At 49.9% G+C, this 25885-nt stretch overlaps 2 long non-coding RNA genes across 2 annotated transcripts in view; one reads left to right on the top strand and one right to left on the bottom strand.

Moving 5' to 3' along the window:
* Nucleotides 1-20793, bottom strand: part of LOC148665917 (uncharacterized) — a 164173-nt gene extending 143380 nt beyond the window's left edge. Inside the window, exon 1 of the long non-coding RNA XR_015936590.1 lies at nucleotides 20524-20793. This is a non-coding gene — a long non-coding RNA (uncharacterized LOC148665917). The remainder of the gene's footprint in view (nucleotides 1-20523) is intronic.
* LOC148665916 (uncharacterized) lies at nucleotides 9771-24496 on the top strand. Its single transcript, XR_015936594.1, has 2 exons — nucleotides 9771-10408; nucleotides 23213-24496. It is a non-coding gene; the product is annotated as an uncharacterized LOC148665916 (long non-coding RNA).
* The last annotated feature ends 1389 nt before the right edge of the window (nucleotides 24497-25885 follow it).

Raw genomic sequence — 25885 nt, 5'->3', positions numbered from 1 at the left:
AGTGGCGGGGGTGTGGAACAAAGCTGATACCCTGGCTTCTCTCAGGACACAGCTGGGTGAGCTCCTCCAGTCAGGACAGGAGGCTCTTCTGAACACAGAGGGTGGCGGGGGTGTGGAACAAAGCAGAAACCCTGGCTTCTCTCCAGCCACAGCTGGGTGAGCTCCTCCAGTTAGGACAGGAGGCTCTTCTGTACACAGAGGGGGGCGGGGGTGGGGAACAAGCCGCCCAGCTGTGTGGCTCCGCCCCCTCCCCTCCCCTCTGTGACTCTGCTTGTCTCGGCAGGACGATGGACCGACAGAGATGCAGCACAGCCGTGCGCGGTCGCAGCAGGACCCGGGCCCGGCGAGGCGTCGTAAGTCCACCCCTCCCGCCCGCCGTCCAGCGTCCAGTGTCCAGCGTCCAGCCCTCCTCCGACTGGCCTCTCCGCCCCCAGCAGCGCTCGCTGTATTATAATAATAATAATAATAAACTTCACTGATAGCGCACCTTTCACACACATAGCAGCGCAAAGCGCTTGACAGACCAGGTCTCACGGTAACACCTCCAGACGAGGAGAGACACTTCCAGTGGTGATCTTGACTGAGGACACGCCTCGGCTCAAGAGACAGGGTCGCGGGTCCATTATGGCCTTCTGAGAGCACAGATTGCCTCTGGACGTCCCAGACACTTACTGGACACACTGTGGAGACTCACCTGTCCAGACTCTCACTGGACACACTGTACACACTCACCTGTCCACACTCTCACTGGACACACTGTACACACTCATCTGTCCAGACTCTCACTGGACACACTGTACACACTCACCTGTCCAGAGTCTTACTGGACACACTGTAGAGACTCACCTGTCCAGACTCTTACTGGACACACTGGACACACTGTACACACTCACCTGTCCACACTCTCACTGGACACACTGTACACACTCACCTGTCCAGACTCTCACTGGACACACTGTAGAGACTCACCTGTCCAGACTCTTACTGGACACACTGGACACACTCACCTGTCCACACTCTCACTGGACACACTGTAGAGACTCACCTGTCCACACTCTCACTGGACACACTGTAGAGACTGCCCAAGGCCCCTAGTCTCGACACGACTGGGCTGGGCTATGTGGTCAGAGCTGTCTCAGAGATGGGCTGTTTGGCGTCTTCACAGGTCACACCGGTCAGGCCGAACCCGGACTGGCAGCGGGAGAGGTCCCGGCCCAAGTCCCGGTGCTTTTCCGTAAGTCTGACCCGGTCGCGTTCCGCGAGACTGGACCGGCCGCCCTGTGGTGGGCCCGGTGCCCCACATCTACCCTACAGCTCCCCCCACTGACCCCTAAACTCCCGATACCCTACAGCTCCCCCCACTGACCCCTAAACTCCCGATACCCTACAGCTCCCCACACTGACCCCTAAACTCCCGATACCCTACAGCTCCCCACACTGACCCCTAAACTCCCGATACCCTACAGCTCCCCCCACTGACCCCTAAACTTCTGAAACCCTACAGCTCCCCACACTGACCCCCACAGTCCTGATGGCCGAGAGGTCTCTGCTTGCTGTAGTGATTGAGTGAGCTCTGTGGATCTGACCTCTGTCTTGTGTCCTCGTTTCCAGCGTCTCCTAGTGGTCCGGCATTTCACCAGAGCTGAAGGTGAGATCTGGGGAGGAGACAGAGCACCCCCTAACACCCCTGAGCTGGGTTACAGGGTAAGACAGCTTCTTACTGTTGGACACACCTGTCCACACTCTTACTGGACACACTGGACACACTCGCCTGTCCGGACTCTTACTGGACACACTGTACACACTCACCTGTCCAGACTCTTACTGGACACACTGGACACACTCACCTGTCCAGACTCTTACTGTCCACACTCACCTGTCCACACTCTTACTGGACACACTGTCCACACTCACCTGTCCACACTCTCAGTGGACACACTGGACACACTCTTACTGGACACACTGGACACACTCGCCTATCCAGACTCTCACTGGACACACTGTACACACTCACCTGCCCACACTCTCACTGGACACACTGGACACACTCACCTGTCCAGACTCTTACTGGACTCACTGGACACACTCACCTGTCCACACTCTCACTGGACACACTGTACACACTCACCTGTCCAAACTCTCAGTGGACACACTGTACACACTCACCTGTCCAGACTCTTACTGGACACACTGGACATACTCACCTGTCCAGGCGTAGTCTCTGCTCCTCATCCCCCCTGCGTTGTGTCTCCCCCTCTCCCCGCTGGACAGAATCCTGTGGTGTCTTCGTGCTTCCCCGAGCTCGTCCAGAAGCTGGAGAGGGCGGCCGAGCTGCAGCTGGAGCTCCCGGGGTCGCCCGGCTCGTCCCGCTCGGGCTCGCCCGACTCGTTCCGCTCGGTGTCCCCCCCCTCCTCGCCCGAGAGCCCCCTCCGCTCCCCGCCACCGGCCCCCCCCTCCGGCCCCCTCAGGCCCCTGACCGCCCCGCCCCGCCGCCCCCCCTTCCTCGCCGCCATGCCCCTCGAGCCCCCCCTGCTGCCCGGGGCGGTGCCCCTGCCCCTGCCCCTGCCCCCGCCCGTCCTGCCCCCCATCGCCCGCCCGGCCCCGCCAGGCCCCGCCTGGGGCTCCCCGGTGCGGAGGGCAAGGAGAGAGGCTGAGATGTCTGACGAGGCAAGGGGGGCAGAGTCTGTCCGTCTGTCCGTCTGTCCTTCTGTCCATCTGTCTGTCTGTCCGTCTGTCCTTCTGTCCTTTTCTCTGTCCATCTTTCCTTCTGTCCATCTGTCCTTTTCACTGTCCTTCTGTCTTTCTGTTCGTTTCTCTGTCCATCTGTCCTTCTGTCCTTCTGACTTTCTGTTCTTTTCTCTGTCCATCTGTCCTTCTGTCCATCTGTCTTTTTGTCCTTTTCTCTCTTTCTGTTCATCAGTCCATCTGTCCTTTTCTCTGTCTTTTTGTCCGTCTGTACTTCTCTCTTTCTGTCCTTCTGTCTGAGTCTCTCTTTTTCTCTGTGTCTGTCCCTCTCTCCCTGTCTCTCTCCCTGTGTCTTTCCATGTCTCCCTGCTCTCTGTCTGTCCTCCGTTGTCCCAGCTGGGTCTCTCTCCCTGTGTCTCTCCGTGTGTCTACCTGTCTGTCTCTCTGTCTGTCCTGCGTTGTCCCAGCTGGGCCTGTCTCCCCGGCTCTCTGCCTTCAGCTCTGTTCGCCGATGTCCCGCCAGCCCGTCTCTCTCTCAGCCTGTCTCTTGACTTGCAGGAGGAAGAGGAGGTGGAGACAGCTCCTCCGGCAGGAGAGAGGAAGGAGGTCAGTGCTGGTCCCACCCTGCCTCCTATCCTGTCTGTGGTGGAGTTTCGCCGTCTTGTCTGTCCCTGGGTCTCAGTGTCTCTCTCTCTTTCAGCCCTGTCTGTCAGTCTGTCTGTCCCCCGATCTCAGTGTCTCTCTCTCGGCCTGCTGTTTGTCTGTCCCTGCCTCTCTGTCTCTCTCTTTCAGCCCTGTCTGTCAGTCTGTCTGTCCCTCGATCTCAGTGTCTCTCTCTCGGCCTGCTGTTTGTCTGTCCCTGCCTCTCTGTCTCTCTCTTTCAGCCCTGTCTGTCAGTCTGTCTGTCCCTCGATCTCAGTGTCTCTCTCTCGGCCTGCTAACTGCCTGTCCCTGCCTCTCTGTCTCTCTCTCTTTCAGCCCTGTCTGTCAGTGTCTCTCTCCTCCTCCTCTCTGTCCTCAGTGTGTCTCTCTCCTCCTCTCTGTCCTGTGGTGTCCAGGCAGTGTGTCTCTCTCCTCCTCCTCCTCTCTGTCCTGTGGTGTCCAGTGGGTCAGTATTAGTGGGCTACACCCAGGCTCACTCACTGCGAGTGTGATCTCAGCAGACTCTCTGTGCTCTTGGGACACTTGACTCACCTGTCTCTCTCTTTCTCTCCCTGTGCTGTCCCTCTCCTGCCCCCTCTCTCCCTCCTCGGACTCCAGCTGGAAGAGGTCCAATCAGCACCTCCTGTGAGACAGCAGAAAAAGAAGGTGGGTAATGCTCTGATCCTCTCTTTACTCCTGTCCAGTGTCCAGTCAGTGTCCAGTCAGGGTGTCTGTATTAACCTCTCTCTCTCTCAGTGCAGTGTTCATGTCCTGGAGTGTCCAGTCAGTGTGTCTGTATGAACCCCTCTCTCTCTCAGTGCAGTGTTCATGTACTGGAGTGTCCAGTCAGTGTGTCTGTATGAACCCCTCTCTCTCTCAGTGCAGTGCTCATGTACTGGAGTGTCCAGTCAGTCAGGGTATCTGTGTGAACCCCTCTCTCTCTCAGTGCAGTGTTCATGTACTGGAGTGTCCATTCAGTGTGTCTGTATGAACCCGTCTCTCTCTCAGTGCAGTGTTCATGTCCTGGAGTGTCTAGTCAGTGTGTTTGTATGAACCCCTCTCTCTCTCAGTGCAGTGTTCATGTACTGGAGTGTCCAGTCCGACTCTTAACGTGACTCTCCTGTCTCTGCTTCAGAAGCGCCGATGCGCCTTTTTAAAGTCCTTGAGCTGCGTGTTGGTGGAGACAGAAGATCAGGACGAGCCGATGGAGGCGGCGGAGACCGTAGCTCAGGAGAGGAAGAGCAAGGGAGAGGAGGAGCGGGCTGCCGGGAAGGACAAGAAGAGGAAGAGGAGGTGCAGGTGAGCAGACAGGGGGGCGCCGCCCGGTCGTGTCTGTGATTCAAGGAGGAGTCTCCTCTTGCTGTTTGATGTCATGGTGACGTCTGTGTCTGTGTCCCTAACACCTGCAATAACAATATTCTTTCCAGGTTCCTTTCCTGGTTCTGTGCCTGCTAAGATCTAGACTGGACTGGACTGGACTGGACTGGACTGGAGCTGAGGGACACCAGACGACTGGACTGGAGCCTAGGGACAATAGGCTGGACTGAACCGGAGCTGAGAGACACCAGACTGGACTGGACTGGAGCTGAGGGACCCCAGACTGTGCTGGACCGAAGCTGAGGGACCCCAGTCTGGACTGAAGCTGAGGGACCCCAGACTGTGCTGGACCGAAGCTGAGGGATCCCAGTCTGTGCTGGACCGAAGATGAGGGACCCCAGTCTGTGCTGGGCCGAAGCTGAGGGACACCAGACTGTGCTGGACTGAAGCTGAGGGACCCCAGTCTGTGCTGGACCGAAGCTGAGGGACCCCAGACTGTGCTGGACTGAAGCTGAGGGACCCCAGACTGGACTGGACTGAAGCTGAGGGACCCCAGTCTGTGCTGGACCGAAGCTGAGGGACCCCAGTCTGTGCTGGACCGAAGCTGAGGGACCCCAGTCTGTGCTGGGCGGAAGCTGAGGGACACCAGACTGTGCTGGACCGAAGCTGAGGGACCCCAGACTGTGCTGGACTGAAGCTGAGGGACCCCAGACTGGACTGGACCGAAGCTGAGGGACCCCAGTCTGTGCTGGACCGAAGCTGAGGGACCCCAGACTGTGCTGGACCGAAGCTGAGGGACCCCAGAATGTGCTGGACTGAAGCTGAGGGACACCAGACTGGACTGGACTTTTGTAAAGCATCAATAAAATGTTTTTAAAAAAAATCTGTTTAGCTTTTGGTTTTTTCCCTCCCCCCCCCCCCCCCCAAGGTTGCTGCTGGGAGAGGTGTGAGTGGGGCCAGCAGGGGGCGCTCTCACCCTGTGGTCTGTGTGAGTCCTGATGCCCCAGTATAGTGACGGGGGACACTGGACTGTAAACAGGCGCTGTCCTTCGGATGAGACGTCAAACCGAGGTCCTGACTCTCTGTGCTCATTAACAATCCCGGGGTGTCTCTGGAGAAGAGTAGGGGTGTTACCCCAGTGTCCTGGCCTGATTCCCCCCCTGGTCTTGACCCATCGTGGCCTCCTAATCACCCCCCCTCTCTGAACTGGCTCCATCCCTCTGCTCTCCTCCCCACTGAGAGCTGCTGTGTGCTGAGCGTACTGGAGCATCATCCAGGTGGGGGCTGCACACTGGGGGGGCTGGAGGGGATCCCCCTGACCTGGGAAGAGCTCTGAGGGGAGGGTCCAGACTTATTAATTATTATTATTATTCGTGCTGCACTGGGCTCCTGTCCTGGCAGTGAGAGGGGGACTCTGTGATCAGTACAGATACTCATGACTGTATAATAATACACGATACAAATGGAAAACAGGGTAGCGCTGTAGTCTCTTCGAAACGTTTTGAACTGCCAGAAGAAGTTTTCACAACCCAGACTCGTGAAGGTACAGGTCTTCTCCCTTCGTCCGGAGCAAGGTGAGAGGCCACCCCCTCGGGGCGCAGTATCCCCGATGCACCCCCCCCCACCACCACCCAAAACGACACACACTTCTGTGACGATTGGGAGACCCCGGTTCGACCAGCCCCTGCGGTGGAGGAAACGACCCGCTGGAGAGAACACGCAGACTCCACACAGAAGGGTCACCTCGGCATTTATTCCAACAGCAAAACAACACCAGAGAGAAACGGTCTCCGAAAGAGAAGCGTACACCGGGAAAAACACGACGGGGTCATTACAAATGGGAATAGGAGTTCTTTTTTTCTTTTCCGGACGTCAGTTGTATCGTGTCCTGGTGATTTCTCCCGTTTCGAACGGAGTTTAATGTCGCGTTTCTACTTTATTAGAGAGAGGCACTGAACTTTGGGGAACGTGACATCCACCCAGTATTACTAGTAGGTTGATACATATAAATGTTCTTTTCCCCCCCGTATTATACCTCGTGAAATATAACGACGGCCAACTCCTTAAGTCGAAATTTAAACCCTTCTCACGCTACAAGACAGTCCGTCAACATCGCCGCGGCCCGAAGCGCGACCTTCGGTATGACGTTGGCCGAAGGGGGTAGGGTAAGTACGTCACAGCCGGGGGAAGCCCCTATCACGTGAGAGGGGTGCGGCGGGCGACGAGCCCCCGGGGGCGAAGAAAAGCTGATTTGCGTGGGGTGTGGAAACACTACACGACCGGGCAAGCGAGCCGTTTTTTTTTGTTTTGTTTTTTCCAGAACATCAGAACAACCGCAGAGATGACCATCGATCCACCTCCGGACGTTTCCTTTTTTGTCCTCTTTGGCCTCCAAAATAAAAAAAAAACTGGGATTCATCGTGGCGTTGCCAAATTAAAACGTCAACCACTTTTCGGGCTTTCGTGCTGTCCATGATGAAACCGTCATGGTTGTGTAAGGATACGTTACGTCACAGACTGGCGGCGCTCGGACGTGAGGAGTGTCGTTACGTTTTTGAAACGGGCATGTCAGACAAGATCTCTGACAAGATCTCCGAAAAACCCAAACCTGTAAGATTCAATTTCAATTTAGTTTTTTTATATAGCGCCTTTCACAACAAGAATGCCCCAAGGCCCCGAACAAAGGAGTTGTTCCACACCCCCGCCACCCTCTGTGTACAGTAGAGCCCCCTGTCCTGACTGGAGGAGCTCACCCAGCTGTGTCTGGAGAGAAGCCGGGGTATCGGCTTCAACCACAGGGCTGGGCGGCTTGTTCCCCACCTCCACCACCCTCTGTGTACAGTAGAGCCTCCTGTCCTGACTGGAGGAGCTCACCCAGCTGTGTCTGGAGAAAAGCCGGGGTATCGGCTTCAACCACAGGGCTGGGCGGCTTGTTCCCCACCTCCACCACCCTCTGTGTACAGAAGAGCCTCCTGTCCTGACTGGAGTGACAGTAGAGACGGGGTTCATGGGTTATCTGGAGGGGGACTTCGCTCCAACAAAACGCCCAGCCCTGCTGCTCCTACCTCGGACGGAAGACACTTTCCCCAGCTGCTTCATCGTCTTCTCCCTGCGGGAGACCGGCCGCCTGAACAAGCTTTGATTAGACAGGTAAAAAACAACATCAGATCCTTGTTTTTAATATATTCTCACGTCTGAATATCAGCTTCTGCCCTCTGGCTAACATTTTAGGGCTCCCAGATGTAGATCCCAAATTGAAACAAATATTCATTTGTTACCCTTATTAAAACAGTTAATAGAAGTTAGTGACCAGGGTAAATAAAGGAGGGTCAGTGTAAACTGTTTATTCTGGACCAGACTTCGTCATGTGTGATATGTCATGACTTCTTATATTAAGTTTTATCTTTAGTTATACATAATAGATGCGATGTGTCCATAAAAAGGTTTCTCCAGGGGAAAATCAAGTTGGTTTTAAAACCGTGTTTCCTTTTTAGGGTACGTTTGCATTCCAAGTGTGGGGTTTTTGCCTTTTTATCATATTTCGGATGTGAATCCATGGTATTTTTGCCGAGACAAGTTGCCTTTCTTATACGCGGAGGGATCTGCTCGTGAGATGTCCGCTCGGTCCATTTCTGAGCTCAGTATAAGGTGTAGAAAGCATGACTGTCATCATAACCCGCCTCTCACCCTGGCCCGAGCCTGAAGCACGCCCCCTAGTGCAGGGTTAGAGGTGTGGAATAATGTTGTGACTATTGCTTCATCAATAACATGCTGATTGCATGTTTCTAGATGGGTGTAACAGAGATCTCAACCACTGAGGGGCTTTATTAATAATTGCTTACACTTATATAGCGCTTTTCTGGACACTCCACTCAAAGCGCTGCACAGGGAATGGGGAATCCCACTACCGCCACCAATCTACAGCCCCCACCTGGATGATGCGACGGCAGCCATAGTGCGCCAGAACGCTCCCCACACAGCAGCTCTCAGTGGGGAGAAGAGCAGAGGGATGAAGCCAGTTCAGAAAGGGGGGTTATTAGGAGGCCATGATTGGTAAGGGCCAATGGGAAATTTGTCCAGGACGCCTGGGTTACACCCCTACTCTTTTCGAGAGACGCCCTGGGATTTTTAATGACCACAGAGAGTCAGGACCTCGGTTTTACGTCTCATCTGAAGGATGGCGCCTGTTTACAGTATGGTGTCCCCCGTCACTATACTGGGGTATCAGACCGCAGGGTGAGCGCCCCCCTGCTGTCCCACTAACACCTCTTCCACCTCTTATTAGCCAGTGAAAAATGGTAGCTTCCTCAGAGACACCGCAGGAAGACAGGAGTTTGTGATGAAAGATCAAGAGGGATGGCCACACCCTAGTTCGGTCAGACTCGGCTGTCGATATTTTAGCAATCACTCCTGACTCCTCTCCTGAAACACTGTCAATACTGCACGTGATCCCCCTCTCTCCCACGCGTCCCTCTCCCACCCTGTCTCCACCTGTGTAGCTGCCCCCCCTGGTCACTCCTGCTCGCTGTGCAGGGGGGGTCCCAGCCACCTCGTCCTCTGGCCAGGAGCCCTCAGCCAAGCGGGTTCAGCCAGATCATCACTCCATGATCCTTTCAGTATGCTAAATTCCTGGTGTTGTTTTTTTTCTCCCCAGAAAACTGACTGTCCGCCCCACCTCTGCGCTAAGTGGACGATGAAGTCAGGTTCCAGTGTGCCTGGTGTTTACAGGTAATACTTCAGACTGGTCGGCCTCACCTCAGGGTGTCTGGGCATTTGATATTATACAGTTGCAATGCTGAGGCCTGTTACTGTGATGCTGTAAGGCTACAGGAGTCTCTCTGGAGATCCTGAGTGATTTCCGGCGTTCGTGTGGAAACACAGCCCCACCCTCCCGCAGTGTCCAGTCCGCAGAATTTCCTGGAGACGTGGTCTCGCCGATGGGCGACCCCGCCAGCGAGAGACTAGCTGAGGCACAATGTTCTGTACGGTTCAGTTAATTAGACGCGCACAGATGTTGAGCTCATCGTCCTTTGTGCCATCTATGCTAACTGTAGCAGAGATCGAACTATCAAGGTGACAGATCAATAATTTTAAATTAAATAGATGCATGATATTGCTAGCGCTGATGCAAGAGGCAAGTCAGAGGAACTGAACACAGAATGGATAGGAGTCGCAGTGAGTGAGAGAGGAATGAGCTAAATTATTTAAGAGGATTAAAACACTGAAGAACAGGAGACACAGTGAGAGAGAGGAGATCACAGGAAATACCTCAGTAACAAACATACTTACACACAGGACAGGAGACACAGTGAGAGAGAGAGGAGATCACAGAGAATCCCTCAGTAACAAACACACAGGACAGGAGACACAGCGAGAGAGAGGAGATCACAGAGAATCCCTCAGTAACAAACACACAGGACAGGAGACACAGTGAGAGAGAGGAGATCACAGAGAATCCCTCAGTAACAAACCCACAGGACAGGAGACACAGCGAGAGAGAGGAAATCACAGGAAATACCTCAGTTTTAAGTGCAGACAACCGGACAGGAGACAGAGTGAGGAAGAGTAAATGAAACACAGTAGGATTGATAGGAGACGTGTTATGAAGAGATGGGACACACAGAGATGGAGAGAAGGGAGGCGACAGTTGAACTCGCTGGCTGAGTTAATTGACGCTGCTGTTTCTTTGGCAGATGAAGTCGGGGTCCAGAGTTTCGCTGACGTGGCAGAACCGTCCCAGCTCGGTCTCCTCCCATTCCTGCAGGTCAGTGCCCCTTCAGTCAGACCCTGTGTTCGGGGAGACACACAGGGAAGTTGCACACTGTGACAAAAGGCTTGTTGTTGCCCAGCCTTGTTGTTGATGCCGATACCCTGGCTTCTCTCCAGATACAGGAGGATGAAATCATGGGTCCAATTAATCACTAACTACCAGACAGGCTTGAAAAACCGAATGGCGTTCTCTCGTTTTTAACCTTTCTTCAGTTCTTAGAAAACCTGCACGCAGAAAAAAAATAATTTGCATTTTTTTTACTGTCAGGTCTTTGGGTATTTAAATCTGACTAGAATGTGTATTGTTCAAAATCTTTTGTTCACTATCAGTGTTGTTGTTTTTAGTGTCATTCTCATTACTCCTGTGGGTTTTATACTGTGGTAAAGAGTTAAAAAAGTCCTCATTTTGTGCTGCTCTCAGTTTGTTGACGGTGGCGTACTCCACATCACTGTTGGGTAGTGTGATGTCTGTAGAGAACAGGATACGGGTCAATACTTACGTTAACTTATACTATACAGGATAAGACTTACATTAACACCATACTGAACAACAGGGCTCACTGTTCACACTTGTATTGACACTGTACTGAACAACAGGACTCACTGTTCACACTCATATTGATACTTTTTTGATCAACAGGACTCACCGTTCACACTCGTATTGACACTGTGCTGAACAACAGGACTCATTGTTCACACTCGTATTGACACTGTACAGATAAGAGGACTCACTGTTCACACTTCTATTGATACTTTATTGATCAACAGGACTCACTGTTCACACTCGTGTCGACACTGTTCGAAATTGTATTGACACTGTACTGACCAACAGGACTCGTGTCGACACCGTTCACACTCGAATCGACGCTGCTCACACTCGTGTCGACACTTGACACTCGTATCCAGTAATGATTGCCCAACCCACCACTTAGCAGAGCTCCCGGTGGTGGGGCTGTGGTCCAGGGGCTCTGCCCCGACTTCACCTCGCACTGACCTAGCAAGCCCACGCATTTCGACATTTCGACTGTGGTCTTTTCCGGCTTCATGCGCCTGAAGGAGGCTCCGCGGCCGAAACGCCGCGTCTCTTTTCCTGTCCTTCCAGCGCAGGGATAAACCTTGACCTGCTCTGCTGCGGGTGAAGACAAAGTCGGCGTCGCTGGGTTTTTTAAAAAAACCCGCAGAGCCACTTCATACTTCTGACGACGATGGAAGGGGAATATTTACGAGTCCTGTTCTAAAAGGTCTTCGGATCTCACCGTTACCGGCTGGGAGTGGGGTTTGCGCCAGGCAGTAGTCGGAGTCCGTTTTCTCCAGGCGTTCTGAAACAACCCAAAACACAGGGTGAGAGACCGCAGTTGTGAAATGAGTTGAAAGCCGATCGTGGGCCGCCCGTTTGCTAACTGAACCAGGCTTGCTCAGGCCGGATCCATTAAAACCCACAAACTTCATGAATACAGGCGACCAGCTTTGACTTTGCTGGACCTTTTATTGACCATCATATCGGACTGCTCCAGTGAGAACTCCGCATTACAGATCTCTCAAGGTCAAACTCACAGAAGAGCCACAGACAGACAGAGACCGGATCAGAGACACAGGGGAGAGTCAGGACGGTGAAGGAGTCCTCATGGAGGAGATCAGATACAGATGCAGCCATTCAAAATGCGCGGTAAAAACCCGCGGTACAGTAACCTACCCACAAGCCACCGCGGGGCACCGGAGGGCACCGCAGGGCAAGTGATTGGCTGGCCAAAATGACCGACAGGGGCACTCGTGGTGCATTGGTTGGTAGTGCAAAGATTTAATCATTTAATGTCTTTACTGTGCACATTTTAATCCGCTTAGTTTTGAATATTTATATGGATTTTACCACAAAAGGGAAATTTTAGTAGCTGAGCATAAAAAGAAGAGGAGCATAACGCATCTGAAGGTCATAAACGATATTAATTTAGGAACATAAACATTACTGTATGTATGTAAACTGTACTGTGTATGGCTGGTCTTGGTAGTTTAAAGAAAAAATACACACCAGTCTTCCATTTCTCCCTAAACATTTTAAGCATGAAAGGTTTATGAAACGGTACCCAAATATGCGATTGTTGTATAGAATGAATTTTAATTTAAAAAAATTATTTAACACGAACATTAAGCTGTTTACACCTTCCGCCGGAGAACAGTCACCCATTGCTACCCAACGCAGAAACACAGCCACTAACTAGCAAAGATAGGACATTAGCTAGCCAATATGATAAAGAAATAAATGATTATTTTGTTTATTTCTTTTGCACATTTATTTGAACATTTCCATCAATTGTACAAGCGCTTGGAAACTGTCCAATCCCTAGTTCATCAAGCATTTACCGGTCTGGCGCCGGTCTGTGTCTTCCAGGATATAATGCCAGCGAACTCTTGTTTTTATGTCCACTATAACAGACAATCTCCTTTGCTTTTAACCTAGCGTTTAATAATTTCCTAAAATGAAAATTATTTACTTTATTTCCCTCACGGGATCAATAAAAGTATCTATCATCTGTCTAAACTATGGGACAGAATTCTGGGGTCTCCCCATACCAGAGATTATGGTAGGGCTTCAGAATGGTGATTGGCTGACACCATCTGACACCCCTCTGATTGGAGAAAAAAGACGTGCTGGTTTGCTATACATACTGTACCAGGAAGAGGATTTCTTTCTATTCAAAACGTGTATTTTAAAAGTTTAAGAAGTAAAAACCTTACAGCGTACACAGATTTCTAAACTGATCAGGATTGTTATCTTTGTCTTATGCATAATAATGTTCACCGCTCTGTCCAGCAAATTAATAATAAACTTATATAGCGTTTTAAACGAATAAGTAATTAGATTGCTCATAAACCTAATCACTTGCTTTTTCTTTTTATTTAGGCTCAGATTTCAACTATAGATCGTATTATTAATAACCATAATAACAACCAACCAACAAAAACAACCATATAAACATAATACCAACCAAAAACATAGATAACAACCACAATACAAAATCAAATAATCAAACCATTTTACTCTCGCAGTCCTCCAATTATCATAATCCCGCCCCTTATGCAAAACTAAACCTTCCTCCCATCCCAGTTTATCCTGTTTCTCATAAACAAAATCCACCTCAATTTTCAACATAAAGCATTACACAAAATCAATACCTCAACACTCCATACTCAACAACGATAATTCACAAACAGCCAGAACATGTAACTACACATTCCCAAACAGACCTAATTTCCATAGCCCCGCCCCTTATGCAAAACCAACATCCCTCCCCTGTTCTCTCTCTCCCCTGGCGGTTGTAATTGTTTTTATTTTCAAATAAATTTTAGCAAAGTCATGTATTTTAAAAATCTTAAGATTTTTATATTTATGTCTTTATTTAGTGGTTTCATTAGTGACAAAGGCTAAACTTTCTTGGAAAAATGTCTTTTATGTAAACCATGTTTGCTATTAATTCATTCAGGGCTAAAATATGTTCATTGTCTTCTAATGAAAGAAGGGTTCCTTTCGCCGTAGTCGGGAGCCTAGCCTTTAACTAGTAAGTACTGTACTTACTGGGTTTTTGAGGGGGGGGAGGTGTCTTTCGCTGGAAATCTCGCCTCCTACCCGTGAAACCGGTTCAATTCGTCACAGCCAGCACTCCTGCAGAGAGGGGGGTTGTACTTGCAGTGTATACAGTACACGCGTTATGCTCTTCATTAATGTCTGTGAAGTTTTATTTAATCTCTGAGCCATACTGATTCTTCTGGAAGCCAGTTTCCGCCAGGGAGTAAAAAAAAAAACACACTATGGTATTCTCTCCAATGCAGTGCAGTTAAAAACATACCTCTGATGCTGCTCCTAAATGAATATCGTTTATGACCATCAGAAGCTTTATGCTCCTTTTCTTTTTTCCAGTGGATTGAACAGGGAGAGGCATTTCATGATGTACTTTTCACTGATGAAACAACAGTGGCTCTGGAACAGTTTTCAACCAAGTCGTTTTATAAAAAGGGGAGATATGTACACGTTACTGAAGCTAAAAGTTTAGCCTTTGTCACTAATGTAACCACTAAATAAAGACATATAAAAATCCCTACGTTACAGACTGTATATGGCTGGTATTGGTAGTTTAAAGAAAAAATACACACCAGTATTCCACTTTCTCCCTAAACATTTTAAGCATCAGAGTCTTACATGTGGTTATTTCGGAAACGTTTGTACGTGCTCCTTCTGACCATGTTACTGTTTACTGTTACTGACCATATTAAGTTTAAGTGCCTGTGGGCACTTTTCCTGTCCGTGGGGGGTGGACCGTCTTTCATTAGAAGATTAGTCTGTTCTACTCTGAGAATGTAGAGGGGGTGGAAAGTGCCCGCGGTCATTTAATTAGTATTAAAATTCACACTGATTCCCTTGCGAAGATACGGACATAGGAATATTCGTGCGTGGTCAAAAAATGGCATAAAAACGACAAAGTGAATTCTGTGAAAACATTCACAATGTACTTTATACACAAAGCAAATATACCCCCCCCCCCTCTCAATTCAATTCAAGCTGCTTTATTAGCATGACAGATGGGTACAATCAGTGTTGGGTATTTACTTTGCTTTGAGATGCCACTTTTAAAGGTGATATATAAAATCAAGGCTTTAACTTGCTTTAACTCCGCAAGTCTGAGTTCTTGTGTCTGTCCTTTCCGAACCCGAAAGTATTACAATATGTATCTTTATAGCAGGTGGTGTACAGCTTTTTAGTATAGATTACACTTTTCTAAAATGTATTTAAAAAATAAAAACGATTACAATCTAATCTTTCCACGTTTGATCCCAAAATAAATCTAAACGGGGAGAAAGCTATGCTGAAAGTTTATTAAGATACTTAGAAGACAAAGATATCAATTTATGTTGCATTTGTCTGATTGTGAATCAAAAAACACATATATTTAAACCCGCATTTGCGATTTAAATCAAAACGTTATTTAAATCAATATAAATGTTTATATTGTAACGCCTAGGTGACTATTCATTGTTATTAAAATGACTTAAATTCGATCATGTTGTGATATTTAGAAATATAAATTTGTTTGGTGCGAGTGAGGTTTTATTTAATCTCTGACTCAGTGATGGCCTGGCATGGTGAGGTGCGCTGGCAGCTATGTGGTGTTACGCAGTGGTGGCCTGACACGGTGAGGTGCCCTGGCAGCTGTATGATGCAGTGGTGGCCTGGCACGGTGAGGTGCGCTTGCAGCTATGTGATGCAGTGGTGGCCTGGCACAGTGAGGTGCGCTGGCAGCTGTGTGATGCAGTGGTGGTCGGGTATGTAGAGGTGCACTGGCAGCTGTGTGTTGTGACGCAGTGGTGGCCTGGCACGGTGAGGTGCGCTGGCAGCTGTGTGATGCAGTGGTGGCCTGGCACGGTGAGGTGCGCTGGCATATAATGAATATATTCATGTGCATCCAACACACAGTTCAACGCTAGCAACTACACAAAATCTAAAATATGAGCTCTACTTGCCACTTACAAGACAACAGTACCAGCTAACTTTAGTAGTGACATTTTAATGGATCTTTTTAACAATAAAATTTACAACATCAGACTTCAGACACAATTAAACAGGCCTCAAAAAAGTCTGGTACAAACATTTTCAGCATGGTGAAACATGGTGAACATTTCCACCACTGCGTCACACCCCACAGCTGCCAGCGCACCTCACCGTGCCAGGCCACCACTGCATCACCCAGCTGCCAGCGCACCTCACCGTGCCCGGCCACCACTGCATCACACAGCTGCCAGCGCACTTCACCGTGCCAGGCCACCACTGCGTCACAACACACAGCTGCCAGTGCACCTCACCGTGCCAGGCCACGACTGCATCACCCAGCTGCCAGCGCACCTCACCGTGCCAGGCCACCACAGTGTCACACCACACAGCTGCCAGTGCACCTCACCGTAACGGGCCACCACTGCGTCACACCACACAGCTGCCAGCGCACTTCACCGTGCCAGGCCACCACTGCGTCACACCACACAGCTGTCAGCGCACCTCACCGTGCCATGCCACCAGCTGCGTCAAACCACACAGCTGCCAGCGCAACTCAACGTGCCCGGCCACCACTGCATCACACAGCTGCCAGCGCACCTCACCATGCCAGGCCACCACAGCGTCACACCACACAGCTGCCAGTGCACCTCACCGTAACGGGCCACCACTGCGTCACACCACACAGCTGCCAGCGCACTTCACCGTGCCAGGCCACCACTGCGTCACACCACACAGCTGTCAGCGTACCTCAACGTGCCAGGCCACAACTGCGTCACAACACACAGCTGCCAGTGCACCTCTACATACCCGACCACCACTGCATCACACAGCTGCCAGCGCACCTCACCGTGCCAGGCCACCACTGCGTCACATAGCTGCAAGCGCACCTCACCGTGCCAGGCCACCACTGCATCATACAGCTGCCAGGGCACCTCACCGTGTCAGGCCACCACTGCGTCACACATATTTCAGCGCCATATATTTCATGGATATTATGGAATATAATGGATGGATATCTTAGTTAACTTTCTAGTTCACAGGTTTGCATGCATAATTTAATTTTGAAAGCCACTGAGACATCAGGTACTACTGTTGTATTTATGAAAAAGAAACAAAACAAAAAACATACTAACAACTGTGCCATCCTACTCCTTAGTTAATACATTTTATTATTCATAAACAGTTAACATTGTTAGCAAAATATTTTGAATTATATTTAACCCTATTTTTTCTTTAGTTTTGTATTTAACTTATTATATGATAGTCAGACTTAATGTATATTTGAACAATGAAAATATATTTTTACAAGATTTTACATTAAGCACTTAAAATTAATATGGTTAATAATAGTAAACTGTAACATACTGTAACAAGATCGGTTAAACTGCGAAGAAAATGCTTTCAGAGAAAATGTTTCAGGTGTGAAGAACATAGATCTCCAAAGCAATTTCAACCAAACCTGTTCCCACACACCCTGCCCCCACTACCATTAGAATATACACAAACATTTTAGCGTTTCATTCTGAGCAGAAGACCCTCACACCTGAAGAGTGCTGGCTGTGACGAATTAAACCGGTTTTACAGGTTTCAATCACAGACCATGTGACATGGGACTCAGTAAACTACAGTAACACCGTATTTGATAACGCTATAAAAACGCTATAAAATAATGTGACTTAGCACAGAACAAGTTTACAGCACAGTACAAAAATAAATGCTGACCATGACTTTAGAAGCATAAATTGCCTTACACTCAATTTAAACACAAGCTGTCTTTAGCCCTCTAAGCTGGTTCATACAGAAATTTAGAGATCCAGGCTCAGAACACACAGCTTCATTAGCGAATACATATGCAGGACAACTAGAGAAGACGTTTTACAGAGGATGGATTTTTAGAAACATCCCATCAGACATCCCATCATATTCACAACGTGAAATCTAGAAAATAATATTACGTAACCAAAATCCGCTATATGGAAACAGAACCTGTGTAATTGTTGATAGATGATGTACTCGTAACATTTTTTCAAGACGAACTACAACATTTAAAAAATGACTTGTATGTACTTGATATCTCTAATCAATCCACGGGTCCCAGCACAAAACGAAACTAAAACGCATACCGTTTCGCGGTTCTTATTAGTTGCTCAAAAGTAATTTGACCGTATGAAATGCATAATATAAACCTAGAAACATATACGTGAGCAGTACTTAAGCACATCGGTGTTAAGACATACCTCTCAAATACTGTAAATCAAGTTAAAAATATCTCAAGACCGATTCTGGTCATAATGAAACCATGTTTCGTGTATGTTTTCTTTAAAGTACCGAGACCAGCCATATACTGTATGTTTATGTTCCAAAATTAATATCGTTTATGGCCTTCACACGCGTTACAGTATGCTCCTATTTTTTTATGCTCAGCTACTAAGATTTCCCTTCAGTGGTAAAATTAGATATGAATATTCAGTACTTAAACGGGCACAGTTAAGACATTAAATATACATATACATACTGTATACAGTACAGTTTGCATACGGTAATATGTTTATGTTACGCGATTAAAAAATAAATAAATAAAAATGAAAAGTCCAGCACCAGCTGGATTCAAGCACACAACCTGCCAGTTGGTAGTCACGCACCTAGACCAGTAGGCTACAAGACAGCTCGCATGAACAGACAGGCGAAACAGCCCTACACAGCCCTGCCGCAGTACACGGAAATAATCATACCGTTATTAAATTCTTGAGATATGCGATTCCATATTATATTCCCTTTATAATCAAATTCTAAAAGTATGCTTGTTGACTCCGGTATCAAGTTAGTTAAAGACTTCGAAGCTTACAATGTTTAGGGAGAAATGGAATACTGGTGTGTATTTTTTTCTTTAAAGTGCCGATTCCTGGAACACCCCTCTGAAGTGGTTCCATAAGAAAAGAAAGCGTTGATAAATACAAGTGTCTTTTAATACACTCTTTGCTGTGCTCTTGAGGATCCTTGTGATATTTTAAGCTCTAGTTGAATGATAGGTGTCGCATTTTAAATCATTTTTGTAGTTAGAAATTATGAAACGCCCTGTTAAAAGCAAGGAAATTTTTATGCCCGTTGAAGTAAAACAAAATGCCTGACGTATGGCTTGGACAGATTCCAAGTGCTTGTACAAATGTGCTAAAGAAATTATACTTTGAGTATACAGCTTGTCCAAAGTCATCCATTATTAATACTATTAGTAATATCTTCAGTAAAGGCTTTGATGCATAAATATTTCTGATAAAGGTAGGTTGTGTACTTTTGTCCAACTGAGCAATCTTGCTTTCATAAAATATACCAACATTTTAATGACTGATGATTAACATGCTGTAATACACAGTTCAAAATTAAAGGCTCAAATGCTGTACATGAGAGGTTAAGCTCCCCCTGGCGGTTTTACAAGGCGACGCCAGATAGTTAGTCACGTGACACACGTGAACCGCGTGATACCCCGGTGGGCGTGTCGCGGTATGCCGCGAAATACCTCACCCATTTTGAATGGCTGCATCTGTACACCGATACCTAGTGTTCTCGGTGCACTCCCAGTGTTCAGAGGATACCCAGGGTTCCCAGTGCACACCCAGTGTTCAGAGGATACCCAGTGTTCCCAGTGCACACCCAGTGTTCAGAGGATACCCAGTGTTCCCAGTGCACACCTAGTGTTCAGAGGATACCCAGTGTTCACAGTGCACACCCAGTGTTCAGAGGATACCCAGTGTTCCCAGTGCACACCTAGTGTTCAGAGGATACCCAGTGTTCCCAGTGCACGCCTAGTGTTCAGAGGATACCCAGTGTTCCCAGTGCACGCCTAGTGTTCAGAGGATACCCAGTGTTCCCAGTGCACGCCTAGTGTTCAGAGGATACCCAGTGTTCCCAGTGCATGCCTAGTGTTCAGAGGATACCCAGTGTTCCCAGTGCATGCCTAGTGTTCAGAGGATACCCAGTGTTCCCAGTGCACGCCCAGTGTTCAGAGGATACCCAGTGTTCCCAGTGTTTGAGTTCTGCTTCTCCGGTGTTTCCTCTAAAGCAGCTTTCCTCCCCCGGAAATGCAGTCGGCCTTTCTTACCCAGAAGGGAAAGCAGTCCTTCTCTGATCTATGGTGTTTTTTTTTGTCTGTCTTCTATATCTGTTACCTTGTTTAACAATCGCTAGCTACCGTCATTAGCCATTTTTAATAAAGGTCGTACTTTCGGGTCATTGCAGTTTGCACAGGCCTGCTTCCTGTCGAAGAGGACATCTTGAGCAAGAGTTTGACCTGCCCAGTGTAGACTTCAGAAACCCTTAATAGGTCTCCACCAACATATCCTGCGTTTTTCTGAAGGAAATACAAATGTAATGTAATATGAGCGTTATGTAACACAAGCATGATGTAGTATTGTGAGTATCACTTAGGGATAATTGTGTCTGGGCTCTGCCCACGACATCAGGGAACAACAAAGGCATCCTTTCTGTCCCCTTTAACCAATGTGCAAACAACGTATCTTTTATTCCTCATTTATGTAGAGGCTGGAGACCCTTAATGAAGTTATATACTTTTTCACCTGAACAATCAGTGCAACATGCATCACAATCTGAAAGAGAAACAGAGTTTGATGACGCCCTGCACAGCCATCCTGTCTACTTCAGCCCCCGCTGTCCCCTTTAAACAGCATATAATTTATTTTTAATTCATATAGAGGTCGGAGACCCTTAATGAAGTTATATACTTTCTCACCTGAACAATTAGCGCTGCTTTTATTAAAGTCTGAAAGAGAAACAGAGTTTGATTAGGTACAGCAAAGCCATCCTGGCCCAGTGTTCCCTAGTGCCTAGTGTTCAGTGGATACCCAGTGTTCCCAGTGCACGCCCAGTGTTCAGAGGATACCCAGTGTTCCCAGTGCACACCCTTGAAGTGGTGTTCCAGCCATACTCACTGTGACTTGTGGGAGCAGGAGTGGTGGTGCTGGATGTTGTTAAGTCTGGGAATGAATGAAAGACGTTAGTTCAGCACCAGCTCCAGAAACCAGTGGGAGAGCTGACTTTGGTTTTGCAGGGAGAGCTTTTAAAAAATCATTTGAGAGCCCAGACTGATTAATTGATCATTGACTAACTCAACTAACTTGTTCATTAACTAACTCGATTTTTGACTGATCTAATTGCTTGCTGGGTTGTCAGAGGGTTGGCTGATCTGACAGATCGATTCACTGATTTATCCCAGGCAGTTCCTGGTCCAGTCAGTCCGGGGGTCTGTGACTCTGATCCAGTCAGTCCGGGGGTCTGTGACTCTGGTCCAGTCAGTCCACGGGGTCTGTGACTATGGTCCAGTCAGTCCACGGGGTCTGTGTCCCCGGTCCAGTCAGTCCATGGGGTCTGTGTCCCCGGTCCAGTCAGTCCAGAGGTCTGTGTCCCCGGTCCAGTTCTGGACACTCCACTCAGAGCTCTTCCCAGGTCAGGGGGATCCCCTCCAGACCCCCCAGTGTGCAGCCCCACCTGGATGATGCTCCAGTCCGCTCAGCACACAGCACCTCTCAGTGGGGAGGAGAGCCGAGGGATGGAGCCAGTTCAGAGAGGGGGGGTGATTAGGAGGCCATCATGGGACAAGACCAGGGGGGGAATCAGGCCAGGACACTGGGGTAACACCCCTACTCTTCTCCAGAAACACCCCGGGATTGTAAATGAGCACAGAGAGTCAGGACCTCGGTTTGACGTCTCATCCGAAGGATGGCGCCTGTTTACAGTCCAGTGTCCCCCGTCACTATACTGGGGCATCAGGACCCACACAGACCGCAGGGTGAGAGCTGCTGGCCCCACTCACACCTCTCCCAGCAGCAACCTTAGTTTTTCCCAGGAGTCTCCCCTCCAGGTACTGACCAAGCTCCCACCTGCTGGGCTCCAGTGGGGAGGGGGCTGCCAGCTGGGAGCTGCAGGGTGAGATGGCTGCTGGGCAAACGATGGCTAAAGAGCTTCCTAGGACACCCTGGACTTCGTGGTCGACTTCCTTCTCTTCAGACGGAGGTGGCTTGAAATCTGTCTCATTACAAGGAGTATTGGACACGATGCCCCCCCTGCTATATCCCCGCCAACTGGTGGCACGCCGAAGACGAGGGCTCTCGGCCTCAATCCATCAACCACAAACTCTCCGGGATGAAAGAGAAGGACAGACTCTGTTCGTTGTTCCGGGGGGGGGGAGGGAAAAAAACAAAAGCTAAACAGATTTTTTTTTAAAAATGTTTATTGATGCTTAACAAAAGAACAAAAATTACAATACAGATTAATGTCAAGGGTTTATTTAGTGACCCCCCCCCATCTTACGATCATCACAGGACCTTAAAATAATACTTAATAATACAAGGTCATGCAGACGGTCTGAGGACTCAGGTGGGGATAATGTGAAAGTTTTCCACAGTCCAGTCTGGGGTCCCTCAGCTTCAGTCCAGACTGGGGTCTGGGGTCCCTCAGTTTCAGTCCAGTCCGGTCTGGGGCCCCGCAGCTTCAGTCCAGTCCAGACTGGGGTCCCTCAGCTTCAGTCCAGTCCAGACTGGTGTCCCTCAGCTTCAGTCCAGTCCAGACTGGGGTCCCTCAGCTTCGGTCCAGCACAGACTGGGGTCCCTCAGCTTTGGTCCAGTCCAGTCTGGGGTCCCTCAGCTCCGGTCCAGTCCAGTCTGGGGCCCCTCAGCTCCAGTGCAGTCCAGTCTGGGGCCCCTCAGCTCCAGTCCAGTCCAGTCCAGTCTGGGGCCCCTCAGCTCCAGTCCAGTCCAGTCTGGTGTCCCTCAGCTCCAGTGCAGTCCAGTCTGGGGCCCCTCAGCTCCAGTCCAGTCCAGTCTGGTGTCCCTCAGCTCCAGTGCAGCCCAGTCTGGGGTCCCTCAGCTTCGGTCCAGCACAGTCTGGTGTCCCTCAGCTCCGGTCCAGCGCAGTCTGGTGTCCCTCAGCTCCGGTCCAGCGCAGTCTGGTGTCCCTCAGCTCCAGTCCAGTCTAGTCCAGTCCAGATCTTAGCTGGACTGTCCAGTCCAGTCGTCTGGTGTCCCTCAGCTCCGAACCAGTCCAATCCAGTCCAGATCTTAGCAGGCACAGAACCAGGAAAGGAACCTGGAAAGAATATTGTTATTGCAGGTGTGAGGGACACAGACACAGACGTCACCATGACATCAAACAGCAAGAGGAGACTCCTCCTTGAATCACAGACACGACAGGGCGGCGCCTCCCTGTCTGCTCACCTGCACCTCCTCTTCTTCTTCTTGTCCTTCCCGGCAGCCTGGTCCTCCTCTCCCTCGCTCTTCCTCTCCTGACCCACGGTCTCCACCGCCTCCATCGGCTCATCCTGATCATCTGTCTCCACCGACACGCAGCTCAGGGAGTTTAAAAAGACCCACCAGCGCTTCTGAAGCAGAGACAGGAGAGTCACGTTAAGAGTCGGACTGGACACTCCAGTACATGAACACTGCACTGAGAGAGAGAGAGGGGTTCATACACACACACTGACTGGACACTCCAGTACATGAACACTGCACTGAGAGAGAGAGGGGTTCATACAGACACACTAACTGGACACTCCAGTACATGAACACTGCACTGAGAGAGAGAGGGGGGTTCATACAGACACACTGACTGGACACTCCAGTACATGAACACTGCACTGAGAGAGAGGGGTACATACAGACACACTGACTGGACACTGGACAGGAGTAAAAAGAGGATCAGAGCATTACCCACCTTCTTTTTCTTCTGTCTCACAGGAGGTGGTGATTGGACCTCCTCCAGCTGGAGTCCGAGGAGGGAGAGAGGGGGCAGGAGAGGGACAGCACAGGGAGAGAAAGAGAGAGACAGCTGAGTAAAGTGTCCCAAGAGCACAGAGACTCTGCTGAGATCACACTCGCAGTGAGTGACCTGGGTGTAGCCCACTAATACTGACCCACTGGACACCACAGGACAGAGAGGAGGAGGAGAGAGACACACTGCCTGGACACCACAGGACAGAGAGGAGGAGGAGAGAGACACACTGACTGGACACCACAGGACAGAGAGGAGGAAGAGAGAGACACACTGACTGGACACCACAGGACAGAGAGAAACAGAAAGGAAGGAGAGAGAGAGACAAAGATGATGGCACAGAAAGACAGCAGGCAAAGAGAAAGATTGAGTTTGATGGACAAACAAACCAAGAGAGAGAGAGAGGAAAGAGAGAGAGAGAGACAGACTGACAGACGGGGCTGAAAGAGAGAGACATAGAGGCAGGGACAGACAGACAGCAGGCCGAGAGAGAGAGACTGAGATCGAGGGACAGACAGACTGACAGACGGGGCTGAAAGAGAGAGAGACACTGAGACCCAGGGACAGACAGGACAGGAGGCAGGGTGGGACCAGCACTGACCTCCTTCCTCTCTCCTGCCGGAGGAGCTGTCTCCACCTCCTCTTCCTCCTGCAAGTCAAGAGACAGGCTGAGAGAGAGACGGGCTAGCGGGACATCGGGGAACAGAGCTGAAGGCAGAGAGCAGAGGAGACAGGCCCAGCTGGGACAATGCAGGACAGACAAAGAAACAGACAGGGAGATACACGGAGAGACACAGGGAGAGAGACCCAGCTGGGACAACGGAGGACAGACAGAGAGCAGGGAGACATGGAAAGACACAGGGAGAGAGGGACAGACACAGAGAAAAAGAGAGACTCAGACAGAAGGACAGAAAGACAGAAAGAGAGAAGTACAGACGGACAAAAAGACAGAGAAAAGGACAGATGGACTGATGGACAGAAAGACAGAAAAGGACAGAAAGACAGATGGACAGAAGGACAGAGAAAAGAACAGAAGGACAGAAAAACAGAAGGACAGATGGACAGAAGGACAGGACAGAGAAAAAGAAAGAAAGACAGAAGGACAGAGGGACAGAGAAAAGGACAGATGGACAGAGAAAAGGACAGAAGGATAGATGGATAGAAGGACAGACGGACAGACTCTGCCCCACTGGCCTTGTCAGACATCTCAGCCTCTTTCCTTGCCCTCCGCACCGGGGAGCCCCAGGCGGGGCCTGGCGGGGCCAGGCGGGCGATGGGGGGAAGGACGGGCGGGGGCAGGGGCAGGGGCACCGCTCCCGGGCATCGGGGGGGCTCGAGGGGCATGGCGGGGAGGAGGGGGGGGCGGCGAGGCGGGGCGGGCAGGGGCCGGAGGGGGGGGCCGGGGGCGGGGAGCGGAGGGGGCTCTCGGGCGCGGAGGGGGGTGACACTGAGCGGAACGAGCCGGGCGAGCCCGAGCGGGACGAGCCGGCCGCCCTCTCAAGCTTCTGGATGAGCTCGGGGAGACAAGAAGACACCACAGTGTAGCGGCGAGGCTTAATAATAAGGCAGAATTAAGTGTTTCTGAGCTTTCCCAAATTAGGCCTCATTTCTCTGTTCATCTCTGTGGTGCAGCCACAGAGAAACCATTCATGCAAGGTGATTTAAGGTCCAAGGACAGCTCCCAAAGGGGGATGCACTTAGCTAAGCCTGGCTATCATGATCAATGGTCATCCATTGGCGCCTATCTGTTTAGGGAGTGCCAGTTGGACATCTGGACTGCATTACTAAGTGTCAGGAGTAAGTGACTCATATCTCACCTTGATCAACCAATCAGGGACCGGTAGGGCCGAGTAACCCACGTGGGACTCTGATGCCCATGGAACTTTCAGCCAATCAATGAGCTGAAGTTCCTCCAGGTAAAAACAGGCAACACAGAGAGCCTGAGAGATTCAGATTCAGGTTCAGATCCAACAATTCTAAAGGGAATTCAAAGGAGAATTCCAGGGCAGGACGGCCCAGGAGCAGAAGGCTCCCAAGGGCAGGACATTCTCGCAGCGCGCCTCCTGACCATCCTGAGACTCAGCCCGGACAACCACGGAACGGCCAGTGTGTCCGAGTGCCAGAACTTTCCTTTGTTCTAAGAGTCTAGAGTTGAGG

The sequence above is a fragment of the Lepisosteus platostomus genome, chromosome 5, assembly GCF_059453375.1.
Source record: "Lepisosteus platostomus isolate fLepPlt1 chromosome 5, fLepPlt1.hap1, whole genome shotgun sequence".
NCBI lineage: Eukaryota > Metazoa > Chordata > Actinopteri > Semionotiformes > Lepisosteidae > Lepisosteus > Lepisosteus platostomus.
Note: the sequence above shows the minus strand (reverse complement) of the source record. Positions and strands in the feature narration are given on the sequence as shown.